We start from the raw sequence: 21,917 nt of genomic DNA, 5'->3' as shown, positions 1-21,917 counted from the left end.
TTGAAATGTTAATTTTTATTTTAATAATATTTTTTCATTTTTATTGGTTGCTTTTCCACATTAGCACTGTAACTAGTGGTGGATTATAAGTTAGATTATGTCATATGTCATATATGGTAATGCTGGATGCAGCATTCTAACTACACACCGTAAAAATGTTTGTGATCCAATAATTTATTCAGTCTTTGTACCTGTGCTTCATGGTCAGGGGGACACGAAGTATGAGCATTATTGCACACAATTTAAATTAGCGCCGCTGTCTCTATCTGCACACATGTGAGAGGTATAGTTTTGGGATCCTGATCAATTTACGTATTTATTTAAGTGGCAGCTTTTTTCACTGTACACTGTGTATGTACACACATTTTGTATTCATTTACATATCTTTTATACAGCTTTGCACTTTTCTTTGGCGCAGTGGTGTAAGAGAGATTCAGGGGCGGTTTATTTGTATATCTCTTGCTACAAACCAGTGCCCATACAGTGCCACAGTGCTCATCACTGTTAATGTCACAGTGCCACCTGTCATCAGTGCCACCTGTCGTCAGTGCCACCCCTCAGTGTCACCTGCCACATCAGTGCCACGTTTCATCAGTGCCACCTGTCTGTGTCACCTGCTACATCAGTGCCACGTTTCATCAGTGCCACATCAGTGTCACGTGTCATCAGTGCCACATCAGTGCCACGTATCAGTGTCATCTGCTAGTGTCACGTGTCATCAGTGCCATCTGCAAGTGTCACGTGGCATGTGTCATCAGTGCCATCTGTCAGTGCCACCCTTCAGTATCAGTGCCACCCGTCAGTGTCACCTGCCACATCAGTGTCACCTGCCACATCAGTGCCACCCATCAGTGTCACGTGTCATCAGTGCCACATCAGTGCCACTTGTCATCAGTGCTACATTTTATCAGTGCCATCTGCCAGTGTCACGTGTCATCGGTGCCACGTATCATTGCCATTTGTCACCAGTGCCATCTGCCAGTGTCACGTGTCACCAGTGCCACATATCAGTGCCATTTGTCATCACCAAAAATGACAAAAAGATTATTTTCAGCTGAGGAGGCATACAATATTCTTGCGGCCGACGAGAGCAATGGGGAGCTCTCCGCTTCGGATTCCACATATTCAGATTCTGAGTCTGACGTGGACTACGAGCCTGTCCTAAGCAGTGGAACACTGACAGCCTCAGAGGAGGATGAGAGTCCGCCCGCCAGATGAAGGCGTACTGGTGAGAAGGCAGTGCCACCTCTGCCTGATCTGGAACTGACCCTGGACTGTTTGACCATCCCTTTTGCCTGTCTCTTGGACTGATGTTGTACCCTGCCACTGGACTAGTGGGATTCATAACACAGGGGTCTCACATATCTGAGGGGCTCCAGAATTGTTTTTCTGGATGAAGAAAACATTTTTTTTGTTTTCTTATTCCTAGATTAGGGTCTGGAGACTCTGAGGCTTCAAAGAGATTTGGGTGGGAGAAGCCTCTACCCCTGTCTCCATTCTGTCTTGAACGAGGCCCTACTTCTGCCTACTGCCTGTAGGACCTATGCCATCATGCCTCTGTCTGTCGCATGAACTGACCACACCACATGTTCCTGTAGTAGGCTACCAGGACCAATATTTTGGCACTGCTGACAATCTCTGCCTGCACTGACCCTGGATTATATATGGACAGTATCCCTGCCTGCTGCCTGTACTGACTATGGACAGTATTCCTGCCTGTTGCCTGGACAATTGCACTCGCTTTTGCTGGCCAAGTCCCTGCCTGCTGCCTGGACCAGTGCTATCCTCCTGTGGACAACTGCGCTACTAAAACCACAGGTAGTCTTTTGTTTACCCTTTTCTCAGCAGAATGTATTTTGGGGCGTAATTCTTGGTATGTGCATGCTATGTGTCCCTAGAACACCTGACGGTGTTCCTTGTATGTGGCCAGGCTGTGTAAAAGTCTCACACATGTGGTATCGCCATACTCAGGAGGAGTAGCAAAATGTATTTTGGGGTGTAATTTTTGCTATGTACATGCTATGTGTTGGAAATAATGCCTTCTCATTATTTATTTATTTTTTTACATATTTTCCAAATACTTCTGGAAACAAATGAACCATTCAAAAGACTCACAATGCCTCATAGATTATACGTTGGGGTGTTTAAAATGGGGTCATTTTGTGGGCGTTTCCATTGTCCTGGTGCTCCAGGGCCTTCAAAAGTGTAATAGGTAGTTGACAAGTTAGATGTGTCATTTATGCTCCTAGAACACCTGATGGTGCTCCCTGCATGTTGGGCCTCTCTATGTGGCTAGGCTGTGAAAAAGTCCCACGCATGTTATCGCCATACTTAGGAGGAGTAGCAGAATGTATTTTGGGGCGTCATTTGTGATATACACGTGCCATGTGAGAGAAATAACCTATTACAATGACAATTTTGTGGGGAAAAAAAAATCTTAATTTTATAAAGAATTGAGGGAAAAAAATGACAACATCAAAAACCTCACCATGCATATTACTAAACACCTTGGAATATCTACTTTCAAAAAAGGGGTAATTTGGGGGGTATTTGTACTTTCCTGGCTTGTTCGGGTCGCAAGAAATTAGATTGATCACACCTCATGTACTGGTGGCCTATTTTTTATGATTTGCACCACAACTTGTAGACTCTATAACTTTAACACAGATATCCACTGATTTGGGTTATTTTTACCAAAGATATGTAGCAGTATAAATTGTGGCCAAAATTTATGAAGAAAAATTAATAATTTGCAAAATCTAATCACAGAAACTAAGAAAAATTCATTTTTTTCCCAAAATTTTCGGTCTTTTTTATTTATAGCGCAAAAATAAAAAACCCAGAGGTGATCAAATACCACCAAAAGAAAGCTCTATTTGTATGAAAAAAGGACAAAAAATTCATTTTGGGTACAGGATTACTTGACTGAGCAATTGTCATTCAAAGTGTGAGAGCACTGAAAGCTGAAAATTGGTCTTGTCACGAGGGGGGTTTAAGTGCCCAGTTGTCTAGTGGTTAAATGATTTTTCAGTCCTCAGTGCCAAGGTCTGATTGGTTCAAGCAACCATCACTAGCGTCTACATTACATGGTGCAGGAATATCTAGGGACAAGAACAGACTTATAGACCTTTCCAACAAAGCATCCACTGGGTTACTGGGTCTTAAGGATGGACCACTGGCCAGAACTTACTCAATATGAAATTGAGCTACTGGCCTGTCCTGCATCCAGCGTTCTTTCTGAATGCACATTCAGTGCTGCTGGAGGGTTTGTAATGGTTTGTAAGGGTTTGTGCGCCTGTCCACAGACTCCGTTGATAGGCTCACATTCATAAAAATGAATCAGTCTTGGATCAGCAGCTATCAAGCACCTGATGCTAATGTAAATTTTCTATGGACGTGGGATCCCTTGAAGACTGCCTATGCTGACTATCCTATTCCTCCCCAATCTTGATGATGCTAGCTTCCAACAATATTTTTGGTTTAGGGCACCACCACCGCCACTCAAGGCCCAGTTTTTCTGCCCCTGTTTAACAGGGGCCTGTAATTACAATTCTTCATATATTTCATAGCAATTTTTCTGCCCCTGTTTACCAGGGGAATGTAATTACAATTTTTGATATAGTATTTCACAGCAGGGCCCATTCCTACAATCATCAAGGTGTAACTGTGAGGGCTTACAGTGTTCTGGGACCACCAACACCTAAGGCCCAATTTTCCGCAGCGTATATAGGGCAGGCCGTATAGTATATATACTGCTGTTCAGAGTATGCTGTATAGTGCCAGGGGGCCTGGGGGACCCCCACGCCATTTTTATTTTTAAATTTGGGTGTGGGGTTCCCCTTAATATCCATATGAGACCCAAAGGGCCTGGTAATGGACTGGAGGAGGGGACCCATGCCGTTTTTTTCAATGATTTTCATCTATATTGCCAGGACCCGACAATAAATTACAGCCATGAGCAGTTTTAAATGACTTTTTTTCCTTTAGAAATGTAATTTTGCTGTGGTATTGTTCTAAACACGGGAAACTGTGCTACTTTACAGGCATACTATAGACACCCCCCAGGCACAATATTTAAAGGAATATTTCATTTTTATTGTTTTACTTTAAGCATTATTAAAATCACTGCTCCTGAAAAAAATGCAGTTTTTAAAACTTTTTGTTTGCATTGATACATGTCCCCTGGGGCAGGACCCGGGTCCCCAAACACTTTTTATGGCAATAACTTGCCTTTAAAATTAGCACTTTTGATCTTTCGCGTTTTGTGTCCTATAGACTTTAACGGTGTTCGCATGTTCAAACTAATTTTTTGCCTGTTCGCATGTTCTGCTGCGAACTGAACCGGGGGATGTTCAGCTCATCCCTAATGCTGTATTAAAATGTATGTAAAGCAAATATTTATTTTTAGATTGTTAGAGTAGGGAACTGTCAGTGTATTTTTTGCTGTCTGTGTCCCACTTTAGAGATTTCCTTTGTCATTGAAATATCTCCAAACTAAAAGGAATTCCCATCATAGAGAGTTGTTAGAGTAGCAGGTGTGATGAATTTTCCGAACCTCTTGTTCCAGTGACAGCTCAAATAATTGTGCTTCCCCTAATTTCTGTCTTCGTGACAATCGTCACCAGAACATATAGATGGGTGACTTAGACAGCAATAAAATATAAGTGTCCTACACACAAGGCACTGAGAGGCAGAGCCAGCTGCCGGTCAGGCATCTGATTGAATCCTGACATTATTGTTGGGACCCTCTCAGTTACTGAAGCTGGTCTGTGACGTCAGCCAATAGCGGACTTTAGCCTGCTGTCAGCTGATTTTGGGTCACAGGAGTGCAAAAGTAGGTGCACTTCCGTGAGCCACATGAGAAGATTGGCCAAACAAGCTTTGTGTTGTGATTGTATAAGGTGGGGTTAGCTCACCTATATATCTTGGTAAAGGACAGGAACGGGATGCTGTCCACCTATAGGCAAGTTAGTAAGGAGGTTTGATGTAACATCTACTGGTGGTGAGCTAAGTGGTAAAAATGATGCGGAGGGGGCTTGGTCTGGACATGACTGAGTGAGGACGTGTTCCTGAGGAGCTCCCGGTCTGACCCATCCTTAACCAGCTTTTAACCAGCTATTATCTACTCATTTTATCCGGTATGTACTCCGCTGGAAAGCGGAGGGGCAGATATCAGAAGCGGGTGTCTCCTAAGCCACACAGGAGCGAAGATATACAGAGATACCTCTTGAGCAATCTCGGGGCATCCCCAGCTACTAAGATGGTGGACGCCATGAGGTCTGGTCCTCACAATGACCAGCAACCACAGGCCCCTGCTACTCAGATGCCGATGCCTACTGCACCAAATCTAGACTACACCGTTCTGGTAATATTCCACTCAGACTCTCAGGAACTCTCACCTCCTTCTCACGCACCGCTAACCCTGAGAGCCGATGCTGAACTGAGGGCGCTCTTACAGGCCCTCCCAACAAGGGCAGACATAGAAGCCATTGTCAGCATGTAGGTGTCCCACCGCCAGGAGATAGTGGAGGTGAGGCAAGACGTGCAAACCTTGTCGGAGCGCATGGGGTCAGGAGAGTTGTCAGTGGCCACACTCGAACAACGGTTATCGGCGGTTGAGGCAGCGCAGGCTTCAGCACTCCTCACACAGCAACTGCAGGTAGAGGAAGTTGAGGACCGCAGCAGGCGCAACAATCTAGAGGGGCCTACCGGAGGCCACTGGGATAGAAGATCTGGTGGCATCCACAATAGCAATCTTCAGAGAGCTGTTGGGAGAACTTTATCCACCTAGCCTGTCCTTTGATTGGATTCACCGAGCACTGGGCCCCCGATCGGCAGACCTAGACAGACCGAGGGACGTCATTTGCCGTATTCATCAATATGCCCACAAAGAGCTGGTGCTGCGAGTGGCATGGGAGAAAGGAGACATCACATTTGATGGGGCTGTCGTTCGGATCTTGCCGGACCTAAATCGACGTTACAACAGAGGGCCCTTCTGAAGCCAGTGCTGGAGGCGACGGGAAACGCGGGCATTACATACAGATGGGATTCCCCTATCTCCGTGACTTTTAAAAAGGCTCAGCATTCTTTTACACTCCGGACCCCCGCTGATCACCTTGCCCTGTTTACGTTTATAGAAACAGACCCCATCGAGGTACCGGATTGGCTACAATCACTGCAGCGCTCCATTCCCCGGCCTGGACCATCTGGCATGAGGAGGTCCCGATCACCGAGACCGCAGAGGAGCCGGCGCAGATCTCGCTACATCTCGACAGATGCACCGAGGGAGGATTGACTGCGTGTACCAACAGGGTGAGCTGATGGGGATTGCCCCCCCCCGTGTTACACTCTTTTATCCCTTTTACATCCCCCCACAGCCTGGCGTTCCCCCCTTTTTTCTCGCAGTGGCACTCTAACTGTTTATGGGTGAACCCCATCTTCACTGTGATGCCAAAATGACCGGAGGGGAGTGAGCCTGTGAGAACAGACTACTGCACAGCTAATTTGTGGAACTTGATGGCATCACACCATTATGGAGAATCAATCTTCCCCCCGCCTGTTCCAACAACAGCTCTTGCGGACCCCGGAAGAATCCACATGGAAAGGTCGGGGAACTTGGAACGCTCTGCAACAAGGACCATAATTACAACTGACCCTAACGTCCTCAACCTACTGTGGAAGGGTGAAGGGTATTTGCATATCTCTAGTCCAGGTCGATATACAGGAACATTATTATCCTAACCTTATGTTTCCATTATTTTTGTGTTAATTTGGTTGGTGGTATGTATGTATATTAGACCTTCTGCAGAAATACTTAGGGGGAATTACTCATAATATTAATGTTGTTATTGTCCCCTCGGTAGCTACTAAATTGCTAGAGATGGAATTAACAATGGCTGGGTTGATAGCCTTCCACATTCTAGACCCCAAAACACCTGGGGATGGGACTTTAGGGACCATGAGGGGAGGTATGGAACGGGATGGGCTGGTTCGAAACGGGGAGGGGGAGATGACATTCAGTTCTATCATCACAAGGAGCTAACTAGAATTACATACGGGCTGACATGCGGGTGTCATGGCCTGATGGGATCCCGGACACAGATTTAGCAAAGAGGGGACCCATGCAAAGCACCCCCCCACCCCCCCTTTTTTTTTTCTCATACCCATGCTAGGGGATGCAGGGTCCCACAGGCCTTGGACACTCAGGGATATAAAACCTGGAGATCGAGAATTGGATTGGATAGTTAACACTGTTAATGTCCTCTCCCCATGTGTCTCATTTCTGTTTTTCTAATGTTACCAGACTCCTGCTAGTGATTATATAGCGTGACAGGCTGTTTTATTTCTACCGTGATGACCTGCGTTTATTGTTTTACTCATTGTTTTACATGGGAATACCTAGAGTAGAAGTTTACCATATGTTACCAAGCTGGGTGGATGGGGGAGGACTGGGAGAACCTCTCCCGGTCTACTCTTACCTCTTCCCCAATAGGACGGAGCAATTATCCTAGTGCGACCTAGGATGTGCTCTTCTGCAAATCGATTCGTTTGCAGTTATATAGTGGACAGATGGTTTTCGTTGTCTGCTGTCCATCTTCCTTGACGGTTCATACATTCTTTTCTCATCTCTTCTTTATTTCCTGCTTTCTCTTCTCTATTTACCTACCTTTACCACACGCTGCCTTATCCCTCCCCCCTTCCCCACTTCTCTTCTTCCTCTTAATCTCCTCTAGTCCAGGGGATTCACTCCATCAATATATATTCGCTGAACGCAAAGGGCCTAAACATACTTGAGGAGCTCCGTATGTTTTTAAAATGACCTTAAAACACACATTGACATAGCCTTCATCCAGGAGACGCACTTTAAGACAGGAAATCCTACTTGCCTCAAAAACCAATACTTTCCTCACTCATTCCACGCTACTAATGTATTAGATCAAAAAAGTACCAAATTCCATCACAGGATGGAACTGTGGGAATTTATTAGGTAGGGCAGTGCCACGTCCTATATGTCAATTTATTGAAATGAAAAAGCAAGAAAGAATGGACTTTATAGGCACCAATTATAAAATTGTATGTAAATTTTATTAACACATAATACAAAAGACATATTAAAACATTGCATATAAAGTGCTAGAGGCTAGCTAAATATCTCTCAAAGAGGTCGTAGACCTCAGAGGCATATCCTTGTAGTTCAAGGACATGTCCCTACAATAGGAGTGAAAGACAACAAACTTTAGCTCTACATGTTTCACAATTGAATGCTTCTTCGGGAGCTTGTTTAATTAGTCTATAAAAGAGAGAAAGAAAAAACATACAAATACAAAAATTACAGTTAATACTCAAGGTTTTGATAGAGAGTTTCAATAGTTTGTGGGGGGGTACCACAGAGCAATCAATAGGTGAACCTCAAGACATGCAAAAGGTGAAAAAGTTGACATGTGGGGACGTGCCTGGTCCACAATCTGTATAGGATGTAGGGAGAAGGGGAAAAAGGGGAGGAGGAAAGGAAAAAGGACAAAAAAGCAATGGCAGGGATAAAAAGAAAAATCCACTGTCAAAGAAGCCCAACAGGGGGTAGTTAGAGTGAGTTAGGAAAATTGGCTCAAAGCGTGAGAAGGGTAGGTAGGTATAATAAACTACAAACATGTAGATATAAGCCTACCTTGTATGAAACAGTTAAGTAGTAGTACTGGATAGCTGGTAAATTCTCGGTGGAAGGCGAGGTATTAGATGGTAAAGTTGTGCCTGGTAATGTACATCACCGCCTCTAAAATGTATATTATATATATATATATATATATATATATATATATATATATATATATATATATATATATATATATATATATATATATATATCCTATGAGTAATTTGTATTCGTTAATATATCGATTAGTAGAGTTAGCTGCAATTCGGCAGGATCGATTGCTAAGGATACCCATGCACATCTCGATGTACTGCTGGTCAGTCATTAATACAATATTACCCCCCTTGTCCGCCTGTTTGACAACAAGATCAGCGTGGTTGCGTAGTCTAGAGAGAGATTGCAATTGATCGGGCGGTAAATTCTGGGGCATAGGGTCCAATATGAGGAAGGCCCACAGAAATATGAGAAAGGCCCACACATGGGAATTACTAGTTAAATCAGGGAATTTCTTTGACTTGGGTTTGAATTTCTTTATTGGTGTTGGCCCTAAAGGTGGTAAACGTCCATTGGTCTCATTAATAGGATATCCAGGCTCAGAAGGATCACTCTCATCTAATAAAAGGATAAGGTCTCTGAAAGCTCTGAATTCATCCATAGTGAAGTGTTTAATGTTCTCGGAGAATTCTTTATCTTGTCTGGAACGTATACGTTCATGATCAAAAAGAAATTTATAGGTTAACTTTCTACAGAAAAGGTAGAGATCTTTAATAGTATCGTATTTATCCAACTGAAGTGTGGGGCAAAAACAAAGTCCATATTTCAAGAGGTCAACATCTGCTTGAGAAAAAGAATATGGGGTGAGATTAATAATATCCAGTTCTACATGTGGGAGGTCTGTGTTGGGGGTAGGGGAAAATTTGTGGGTAATACCACTGTAGATGCTAGATGAGAATCCAAAGTGCTCTGTTTAGTGGGGATCAACAGAGGTGCCGTAGAATTAGTGGTGACGTGCTCGTGAGAGGATGTGTGGATATGGTGGCAGTGCTAGGGCCACCACCCTGATTGGGATTCACATTAGATCCAGGTGAGTTTTGTAACAAATTGAGTGCTTGTGGTGCTAATGGACCTAAGTGAGTAAGTGTATGGGTGTCAGCAGAGGCATCCGAATTAGAAGCCATATGTGGCTGATGAGAGTGTGATTTAGGCACAGGTGGGTGGTGTTTGTTGGCCTCATCAGGGTGTTTCTTGGGGTGAGGGGTAAATGGTTGATTACCATTCAGTCCTCTTTTCCGTGTGCCTAAATTAGAGTTAAAACGTGGATTGATAAGTTGAGAAAGAGTAGGCCGTGTAGAGGAAGAAGAGAGGGAGGAGTCAGATTCAGTGTCCTCCTCCCTAGAGGAGTGACCTGGACTGTGATTTGTGGACTTAGGGCCTTGTCGGGTCCTTTTATTTTGTGGCATCAAATGCCATCGATAGGCATAGCCCTCCAAGAAGGCCGTCTTATCTCTAAACATTTTAGTCTGTTTTTTGGAGATAATATCTTTATTCAGTCTGTTTAGATACTCCTTCAGTTCCTGCCATTTCTTATCAAATTGTGCATGACTTTTCACAGAATCTTGTTGTGTCTGCAGGGAGATGAGCTCTTGATCTAGGGCCAATAAATCCTCTCGATACTGTGCAACTAGGATTTTAATCAATTCAGTACTGCATCTAGTGAGTTCCTGTTCCCAGTCATGTTTGAGTTCAGGGTCACATTTTTAAAAGAAGGGAACAGTTGTATTCTAAGGCCTGTTGGACAAATGTTATCATGTATATATTGTTGAAAGAACTCAATATGACAGTACAGATTAGATTTCTTTTTAAGAAGTCTCCTGGCTTTAAATAGATATTGATTAAGTGCCAGATCATCTCTGGTAGAGGTATTACAGTTAGTATGTAGTTCATTCATGTACCCAGACCAAGCATCTCCTACAAAGTCCATTCTTGCCTTGTTAATAATACAGATGTCTGGTTGAAAAGTAAAAAAATGTCTCAGATTCACTACAAATTTAGAGGAGAAAAGCCAATAAACCCGATGCCACACTAGAAAATTAGCATATTGCAGTATAGTAATGCTAAATTAAATCATATAATTAATAAAAAACCATCTTGAGAAAAGGAGCGGATGCTTCCACCCAATTAGTATTAGATCAAAAAAGTACCAAATTCCACCACAGGATGGAACTGTGGGAATGTATTAGGTAGGGCAGTGCCATGTCCTATATGTCAATTTATTGAAATGAAAATATAAAGTGCAAGAGGCTAGCTAAATCTCTCTGAAAGAGGTCATAGACCACAGAGGCATGTCCCTGTAGTTCAAGGACATGTCCCTACAATAGGAGTAAAAGAGAACAAACTTTAGCGCTACATGTTTCACAACTGAATGCTTGTTTAATTAGTCTATAAAAGAGAGAATCCCTCTTAGATAGTAAGCTCTAAGGAGCAGGGCCCTCTGATTCCTACTATATCATAGTGTATTGTATTTGTACTGTCAAGTTGTAAAGCGCTACGTAAACTGTTGGCGCTATATAAATCCTGTATAATAATAATAATAAACATACAAATACAAAAGTTACAGTTAATACTTGAGGTTTTTTGTAGAGAGTCTCAATAGTTTGTGGGGGGTACCACAGAGCAATCAATAGGTGGAACTTGTCAGCGAAATTTGGCTGTACGCAGAGCACACAGCCAAATCTCCTGTTTCTAATAATAACATTTTCATCTAAATGACATAAATGCATCTTACCTTTTGATCGTATTCTCCCCTCTGGTTCCCCATTCCCCAGTAAACAGACATCAACCCATTCTTACGTTCTCATCACAGCATCTCTCTCTAGCCCTCAGCCGTGAGACTCCTTTTATTAACCTAAAAGCTTTCACAAACAGGAAGTGATGGTTCCAACAGCCAATCACTTCTTACATGGCAAGTGACATCACAGGAAATGACAAACAGTAAAGGGGAGGGCACTCACAGGAGGGAAAGGGGGAGGAAGTGCACACGCCCTGTCTTAGTCAGCATGGAGCCCACCCAATACTGTTCAAAGTAAACAGTATCTAGCAAGCTCATTCTACTGGTTCTTACAGGCTTGAGACAATCTGCGGAGACATTGCCACTGCTGTTGCCAATGTAAGGTACGAGTACACCGACAAGGCAGATATCAATGTCCTCTTATAAAAATAGATGTGTATCCAAAAATGGATAGCGTAGTCCGAAAGAGAGAGATGTAATAGGTTTCTCTCGTTATGCGGACTTCGCTTCTCTAATGTGCATAGTCATTTGAAGGCAAGAAGCCAAGCGCATTGCGCTTGGTACCTACAAACCAACAAACAGACACAGAGAACATGTCTCAAATCCCATGAGAAGGTTTTCATACTGATCGTTTTTACCACTGGTCTTGATTCAACCCAAGTGTGCTCTGCTAGAGTGCTCCTCAATTAAATCAAACACTGGGAGACTTATGACAATACATTAAAATACATCTTCATAAAATTTTCCACAACAACCTCAAGACATGCAAAAGGTGAAAAAGTGACATGTGGGGACGTGCCTGGTACACAATCTGTATAGAATGTAGGGAGAAGGGGAAAAAGGGGAGAAGGAAAGGAAAAGGACAAAAAAGCAATGGCAGAGATAAAAAGAAAAATCCACTAGGAGTTAGAAACATTGGCTCAAAGCGTGAGAAGGGTAGGTAGGTAAAATAAACTACAAACATGTAGATATAAGCCTACCTTGTATGAAACAGTTAAGTAGTAGTACTGGATAGCTGGTAAATGCTCAATGGAAGGTGAGCTATTAGATGGTAAAGTTGTGCCTGGTAATGTACATCACCGCCTCTAAAATGTATATTATATATATATATATATATATATATATATATATATATATATATATATATATATATATATATATAGATAGATATATATAGATAGATATATATAGATAGATAGATATGGATAGATGATACTGAGATATAGTTTTAGGTAGAAGTAGTCCAAACAGCCCACACATAAAGCAATATTGTTGGTAAAGTAAAATATCTCACCTCAAAGTAATGGGTTTGTATGTAAAGCCTTTATATCAAGCATAGACAGTGCTCAATTGAAAGAGCTACCAGCAGCAAAAAAGGGGGGGAGGGCTTAGTTAGGATTTATATACAGCGGCATAGTGAGTGGAGCAAATACCAGGTCAAAGCCATCTATAAAAAGAGAGGTATATGTCTGAGTATACAAAGTACATATAAACAGCCCAGCAACAAGAGTACGAAAAGCCAAGTATGAAAAGATACAAGCCTTACCAGAGTAGATGTAGTGGAGGGTGTAGACACATCAAACTGCAGAATAGGGATGAGCTGAACACCCCCCTGTTCGTTTCGCACCAGAACATGCGAACAGGTAAAAAGTTCATTCGAACACGCGAACACTGTTAAAGTCTATGGGACATGAACATGAATAATCAAAAGTGCTAATTTTAAAGGCTTATATGCAAGTTATTGTCCTAAAAAGTGTTTGGGGACCTGGGTCATGCCCCAGGGGACATGGATCAATGCAAAAAAAAGTTTTAAAAACGGCCGTTTTTTCGGGAGCAGTGATTTTAATAATGCTTAAAGTGAAACAATAAAAGTGTAATATCCCTTTAAATTTCATACCTGGGGGGTGTCTATAGTATGCCTGTAAAGGGGCGCTTGTTTCCCGTGTTTAGAACAGTCTGACAGCAAAATGACATTTCAAAGGAAAAAAAGTCATTTAAAACTACTCGCGGCTATTAATGCATTACCGGTCCGACAATACACATAGAAGTTCATTGATAAAAATGGCTTGGGAATTCCCCACAGGGGAACCCCGAACCAAAATTAAAAAAAAAAAAGACGTGGGGGTCCCCCTAAATTCCATACCAGACCCTTCAGGTCTGGTATGGATATTAAGGGAAACTCCGTCCAAAAAAAAAAAAAAGACGTGGGGGGGTCCCCCTAAATTCCATACCAGGCCCTTCAGGTCTGGTATGGATATTAAGGAGAACCCCGCGCCAAAATTAAAAAAAAAAACGGTGTGGGGTCCCCCCAAAAATCCATACTAGACCCTTATCCGAGCACACAACCTGGCAGGCCACAGGAAAAGAGGGGGGGACGAGAGAGCGCCCCCCTCTCCTGAACCGTACCAGGCCACATGCCCTCAACATTGGGAGGGTGCTTTGGGGTAGCCCCCCAAAACACCTTGTCCCCATGTTGATGAGGACAAGGGCCTCATCCCCACAACCCTGGCCGGTGGTTGTGGGGGTCTGCGGGAGGGGGGCTTATTGGAATCTGGAAGCCCCCTTTAACAAGGGACCCCCAGATCCCGGCCCTCCCCCCTGTGTGAAATGGTAAGGGGGTACCCCTGCCATTTCACTAAAAAAGTGTCAAAAATGTTAAAAATGACAAGAGACAGTTTTTGACAATTCTTTTATTTAAATACTTCTTCTTTCTTCTATCTTCTTTCATCTTCTTCTTCTTCTTCTTCTTCTTTTTCTGGTTCTACTGGCTCTTCTGGTTCTTCCTCCGGTGTTCTTGTCCAGCATCTCCTCCGCTGCGTCTTCTTCCCTTCTTCTCCTCGGGCCGCACCGCACCCATGGCATGGGGGGAGGCTCCCGCTCTTCTTTTCATCTTCTTCTCTTCTTCATCTTCTTCTCTTCTTCTCTTCTTCATCTTCTTCTCCGGGCCGCTCCGCACCCATGCTGGCATGGAGGGAGGCTCCCGCTGTGTGACAAATTATATACAGGAACTAATGCGCAAAAACCACAAAATTAATAGATAAATGATGGTACCAGACAAGAAGCTGCCAACATAAATCAGTGTACTCACACAACTCTGACAGAAAAATATTCAATTAAAATAAATATGTGGCGCTGCCCTATCCATGTGTACCAACTTCGAATCCAGAAAAAATGAAAAATCACACAGTTCTACAAAAATATATTATCCTATCCTTGTGTACCAACTTCAAATCTGTGAACTGGAATAATCCCAAAGTGCTACACAATAAATCCTGATCATAAAAGTGCAATGTGCATAAAAATAGGGCTAATGAACAAAGTGCACTAAATAATGCCCCGTGATCACAGCATCAAATCTAACACAATATATGGACTGTGACTACTCAGCATAAGTCCAAATGTGAATACATCAAAATAACAACTAATGCGATGATTATTCAAACTCTTAAAACAAATAAAGTGTCAAGTGCATAATCTATGGTGTACAAATTTGCAGCTCCTAATGTGACTGCAACGCCCAGTGCGACTGCTAAAAAAATATTATAAAAGTGACAAATTGTGCATAATATTCACAAAGTGCATACATGCGACTAAAAGTGCACGCTGAAGGTCTCGCATAGACCATTTAAGCAATAAAACTATTTTGTACAAAGTGGCAGTAGTTCAAAAAAATGTCAATGCAGTGCAACTCCTAATGTGACAGCAATGTCCACAGAAGGGGGGTCTTCTAAAAGAAAGTGCAGATACAGTGATGGCAAGTGTCTTGTGGTAAAATGCCTCCAATTCTGGTCCGGTGCGTGACGGTTGTTTCCCCCAGCCTCTCACCTGAAGTAGCGGCCCCCAATGGGCCGAGTCAAGCAAAAGAACACACAGGTGGATGGTGCTCCGTGCAGGGGATAGGTCTTCAAAGATGGTCACACTTCCCGGTAGGATGTCCGTGGATGTCCGTGGATAAGATTAATTGCGACTCTCACCCCCGCTCACAATGGAAATCCCAAGATGCAGGTGGAAAAAGAAAAAATCTTCCATGGTGTAGTATTTTGAAAAATTTGAGAAAGTCACGTGGTGTGACGCAACGCGTTAGGGTAGGAGTCACTTCCGGGTACGGCGAAACCCGGAAGCCGTCCGTTCGCTACTGTTTGCTGTTTTTTTTCTATGTAAGTTGCTACGTTTATTTAATACATTTTTCAAAATACTACACCATGGAAGATTTTTTCTTTTTCCACCTGCATCTTGGGATTTCCATTGTGAGCGGGGGTGAGAGTCGCAATTAATCTTATCCACGGACAGCCTTCCGGGAAGTGTGACCATCTTTGAAGACCTATCCCCTATCCCCGAAGCACCATCCACCTGTGGGTTCTTTCGCTTGACTCGGCCCATTGGGGGCCGCTACTTCAGGTGAGAGGCTGGGGGAAACAACCGTCACGCACCGGAACAGAATTGGAGGCATTTTACCACAAGACACTTACCATCACTGTATCTGCACTTTCTTTTAGAAGACCCCCCTTCTGTGGACATTGCTGTCACATTAGAAGTTGCACTGCATTGACATTTTTTTGAACTACTGCCACTTTGTACAAAATATTTTTATTGCTTAAATGGTCTATGCGAGACCTTCAGCTGCACTTTTAGTCGCATGTATGCACTTTGTGAATATTATGCACAATTTGCCACTTTTATAATTTTTTTTAGCAGTCGCACTGGGAGTTGCAGTCGCATTAGGAGCTGCAATTTTGTACACCATCCATTATGCACTTGACACTTTATTTGTTTTAAGAGTTTGAATAATCATCGCATTAGTTGTTATTTTGATGTATTCACATTTGGACTTATGCTGAGTAGTCACAGTCCATATATTGTGTTAGATTTGATGCTGTGATCACGGGGCATTATTTAGTGCACTTTGTTCATTAGCCCTATTTTTATGCACATTGCACTTTTATGATCAGGATTTATTGTGTAGCACTTTGGGATTATTCCAGTTCACAGATTTGAAGTTGGTACACAAGCATAGATAATATATTTTTGTAGAACTGTGTGATTTTTAATTTTTTCTGGATTTGAAGTCGGTACACATGGATAGGGCAGCACCACATATTTATTTTAATTGAATATCCCGCTGTGTGACGCTTCTCCTCTTCTAACGGAAGTCACCGCGCATCAGAGGGGGGCGGGGTCACCGGGTGGCCCCGCCCCCCGTTATTTAAGAACCGTCAGACTAGGAGAAGCGTCACACAGCGGGAGCCTCCCTCCATGCCAGCATGAGTGCGGAGCGGCCCGGAGAAGAAGATGAAGAAGAGAAGAAGAGAAGAAGATGAAGAAGAGAAGAAGACGAAGAAGAGAAGAAGATGAAGAGAAGAGCGAGAGCCTCCCCCCATGCCATGGGTGCGGAGCGGCCCGAGGAGAAGAAGATAGAAGACGCCGCGGAGGAGATGCTGGACGAGAACACCGGAGGAAGAACCAGAAGAGCCAGAAGAAGGGGCTTCGAGATTCCGATAAGCCCCCCGCCCGGAGACCCCCACAACCACCGGCCAGGGTTGTGGGGATGAGGCCCTTGTCCTCATCAACATGGGGACAAGGTGTTTTGGGGGGCTACCCCAAAGCACCCTCCCAATGTTGAGGGCATGTGGCCTGGTACGGTTCAGGAGGGGGGGCGCTCTCTCATCCCCCCTCTTTTCCTGTGGCCTGCCAGGTTGCGTGCTTGGATAAGGGTCTGGTATGGATTTTTGGGGGGACCCCACGCCATTTTTTTTTTGGCACGGGGTTCCGCTTAATATCCATACCAGACCTGAAGGGCCTGGTATGGAATTTAGGGAGACCCCCACGTCATTTTTTTTTACATTTTGACCGGGGTTCCCCTTAATATCCATACCAGACCTGAAGGGCCTGGTATGGAATTTAGGGGGACCCCCACGTCATTTTTTTTTTTCTCTTTCATTGATTTTTATTGAAAAATATATAGAATAACATGTACAAATTGCACAACACATACAGTTTAAAATTGTATGGGAAAAAAGAAAAGGGGGGGGGGAAGAATGGGGGGGGTTACATATTTCGACCTATATGGTCTACAGGACCCCTATGAACATTCCATATTATGCATTATTTCTTTTTATCACAGGAATATCTATTCGTCTGTACCCACTCAGTCAGATGTTTCCAACTTACATGTGTATCCTGGCTAAATACCTAACATAATACATTTGGGTATATGTTTTACTTATTATATTTATTCATCAGTTCAAGCACTTATCTCCCACTTTATTGCATTATGTGGAGGGGAAGTGCACCGCCGGGACCCGACCGCCCACCCCAATTGGGGTCTTTACTGTGGGCCGGGGGCCCCCGCCCCACACCACCCCCCCTTGTCACTCATATGTCAGATTTTTCATTTCTGTTCCCATGGTAACGTCTTGGGTAGGAGGTCCTGCATAGATTATTAAAGAAGTAGAGCAGTAAAAGAAAAAGGATAGGAATAATAGAGAGAAAAGTGGAAGAGAGAGAGAAGAGTGAGGGAGAAGTTCGGGTGGAGTGCACCCCAAGGGATCCCTCTCAGGATCCGTTAGTTTTCAAAACCTGTTGATAAATAGGACAACCATGGTTCCCAAATCCTGTCGAAAGCCCTCTGTTTATCTAAAAGAATTGCCGATAGGCGTTCATTAATCATGATCCATGTCAGTTTTGCTTTAACCATTTCAAAAGGAATCAGAGGCTTTCTCCAGGCTCCCGCCACCGCTATTCTAGATGCTGTAAATATAAAAGATATGAGTTTCCTGGTATGACTAGGTATTCCTTCTACTTGATCTCCCAATAAAGCTTGTTGTGGGGATTTGGTAAGGTTAACCTGGGTCAGTGAATATATGAAGTTATAAATCCGTATCCAGAATCGTTTGACCTTAGGACAGGTCCACCAAGTGTGGTACATTGTACCTTCTTTGCCGCATCCTCTGAAACACAAAGGAGAGGCATCAGCAATATATGTCGCAATTCTCGCCGGGACCATGTACCACCTTAATATAACTTTGTAGTTCGCTTCTATCAGGGATGTATTAATATAGCCTTTTGAAGCCATCTGTGCCATTTTATACCATTTGTCAGTTTCCATCGTTATCTCCAAATCTTGTTCCCACCTTAGCATGTAGGGTAATTTCCCCGTTTTGGAAGTCAGAATGCTATAGATTAGTGATATGTGGCCTTTGTGTTTATCATAAGACTTGCATAGGTATTCCATTGGGGTGGAAGATAGAATGTCAGTCTTACGCTGTAGAGTATGCAGGAAATGAACTATCTGGAGATAACGATAAGACTCTGTGTTAGGTAATTGATACTTTTCTATTAGTGCTTGTTTCGGTAATATACCTTTATGGTCACACATATCGGCTATGCGTATCAGGCCTTTATTAGTCCACCATGATAAGCTTTGGGGATTAAGACCTGGGGTGAAATCTGGGTTCCCCGCCAAGGGGGCCATGGGAGAATTTATGGAGCGGAAAGCAAAAGGTTTTTGTAATCTATCCCACAGACTCATTGAGAAGGATAGTGTGGGGCACATAAAGGTTGGTCTGTCTTTCATGTTAAGCCACATCAAGTGGCTGATGGGTTTTGTGGGGAAAGGGGCTGATTCCATTTTCATCCAAGACGGTACAGGTGCTCCCGAGTGAGAGCGAATTAATTGAGCCAATTGGGCTGCTTCGAAGTATTTTATCAAATTAGGGGCTCCCAAGCCTCCTTTAATTTTGGGGGCATTGAGAGTTAGTTTGTTCACCCTAGGTCTTGTGTTCCCTCAAATGAACTTCATTATTTTTTTCTGTAACACCTCTAGATCAGATCTGTTGATAGCAATCGGGAGAGTCCTAAACAAATACAACAATCTTGGTAAAAGATTCATTTTTATGGAGTACAGTCTGCCGAACCATGATGGAGGGCTGACAGCCCATCTTGATAAGTCTGTTGTTAACTTTCCATACAGAGGAGGGTAGTTGGCTTTATAGAGGGTCTGTAAGGTGGGGGTTAGAAATATACCTAGGTATGGGAGTTTATCTTTCTGCCATTTAAATTGGAATGACGTTTGTAGTTGTTGGACTGTCTGCTGTTCTAATGTGAGATTCAAGGCCTCAGATTTGGAATGATTAATGGTAAGACCCGAAAACACCGAAAAGCGTCGTAGGATTTGAAATAGGTTGGGAAGAGAAGTAATCGGAGAGGAGATGAACATCAAGACATCATCGGCGAACAGAGCACATTTCTGCTCGCCATTTCCGCAATGTATGCCTCTTACATCCTTATTGCATCTTATTTTGATCGCTAGGGGTTCTAATGCTAAAATAAATAGTATAGGTGATAAAGGGCATCCCTGCCTTGTTCCTCTGTGTATGTTTATTGTGTGTGATTTATAGCCTTTTATCTGAATTCTAGCTGTAGGTGTATTATATAATGTCTGTAATGTTGTTAGAAAATGGGGTCCGAATCCGTACTTCCTTAATACGTAATATATATATTCCCATGTGATCGAGTCGAACGCTTTACAAAGATCTAATGAAAGTAGCATACCTTTCCGTATTCCAAAATTATCCCAGTTGGAATTAAGCGCAGCTATAATATCTATCGCCCGACGGGTTTGATCTGGGGCCTGTCGGCCGGGGACGAAGCCCACCTGGTCTGGGTGAATATAATTAGCTAGGAAGGTGTTCATTCTGGTCGCTAACACTTTAGTCATCAATTTGAGATCCGTGTTAATTAGCGATATAGGGTGGTAATTGGCCGGGTCTCCATGATCCTTCCCCGGTTTAGGGATTACTTGTATGAGGGCTTCGTTTTCGTATGTACCTAATGTGTCACCTTTCCTTATTGCATTAAAAAATGAACATAGGTGCGGGGTCAATATGGCTGCGTATTTTCTATAATAGTGGCCCGTAAAGCCATCCGGGCCAGGTGCTTTTGAAGGGTTCAGGCACTTAATGGCTGCTAAAATTTCCCCCTCAGTGAAATCTGCTTCCATTAGCTCTATATGTTCTCGTGCAATTTGTGGTAATGAGATATCGTGGAAAAATTTGTCTGCTCTGGTTTTGGGAAATGGGTTAGGTTTGTTATATAATTTGGTGAAGAACCTTGAGAATTCTTGTGTTATCAATTGGGGGTTTTGGGTATGTTTCCCTTCTCTCGTGCGAATTCTCGGCAAGGCAGAGTTGAATGGACGGGGGGTAAGTTTTCTTGCTAAAAGGGTCGTAGGTTTATCTCCCCTGGTATAGAAGCGATGTCTAGCCCAGCGGAGGTATTTTTCAGCCTTGGTTGTGAGACTATAATTTAGTGCTGACCGCGCTATATCTATTTTATGTCGTAAATCTAGTTGAGGGTTAGCTTTTTGTTCCTGGACTATTTTATGTAATTCTTCTTCCTGTTGCTGTATCTTCTGCATATTGTTTCGCTTATTTCTAGAGGCTATTTGGATCAGCTTACCACGAATAGTGGCTTTATGTGCTGCCCAATTAATGCCGGGGGAAGTGGCGCTAGGATGGTTATCAATGAAATATTGTCGGAGTTCTTTCTCTAGTTCAGCATATATTATGGGGTCATTTAGTAGTGAAGCATTGAGCCGCCAGGTTGAGGGTTGTGGTCTCATCCAGAGATCGGATAGTGACATTAAAACTGGTGAGTGGTCTGACCATGAGTTGGGAACTATTTCAGCGAAAATAATCGACGGCAGTAATGCGGATTGTATGAATAAATGATCTATGCGGGAATATGTTTTGTGGACTTGGGAGTAATGTGTAAAATCTCTAGTTGTGGGATGAAAGTCTCTCCATACATCTACTAGATCATGGGAATGTAGCATCCGAGCTAGTTTAACGCCTTGTTTGGGAATATGTTTCACAATGGGTTTGTATACATTAGACCTATCCAAAATTTGGTCCAGGGAGACATTACTATCTCCTCCCAGTATTACTTTGCCTTGTATATGCGGGAGTAGGATTTTCAGCATATTTTCGAAAAATGTTACTTGACCCGTATTAGGCACGTAATATGATATAAGTGTGAGAGCACTTTCATTAACTGTGCCCACAACCATGATATATCTCCCTTCCTTGTCTTTAATGACCATGTTAGGGGTAAATGGTACTCTCTTGGCGATACAAATTGCCACCCCTCTCTTTTTATCTGGACCATTTGACAAGTAAAAAGTGGGATATCTAGAATTTATGTAACGGGGAGCTGAAGTGCGCAAGAAATGTGTCTCCTGGAGGAGTAGGAAATCTACTTTCAAGTTGTGGTAATTTTGAAAGGCCTTTGCAGGTTTTGTAGGGGAATTTAATCCTTGGACATTATGTGTTAAAATGCGAGTATGGGATGTGTGTACTAGTGAACTTAACATTATGGTTCGACAGTCTGTACTTGCCCGTTGTAGTTGTTTGCCATCTCCGTCCGCCTGAGGATGTCTCGATATGATTCTTCATCATTATTCGGATCTCGGGGTGCACTCCG

This window comes from Aquarana catesbeiana, linkage group LG09 (assembly GCF_042186555.1).
Source record: "Aquarana catesbeiana isolate 2022-GZ linkage group LG09, ASM4218655v1, whole genome shotgun sequence".
Lineage (NCBI taxonomy): Eukaryota > Metazoa > Chordata > Amphibia > Anura > Ranidae > Aquarana > Aquarana catesbeiana.
This window is presented reverse-complemented; position numbering follows the sequence as displayed.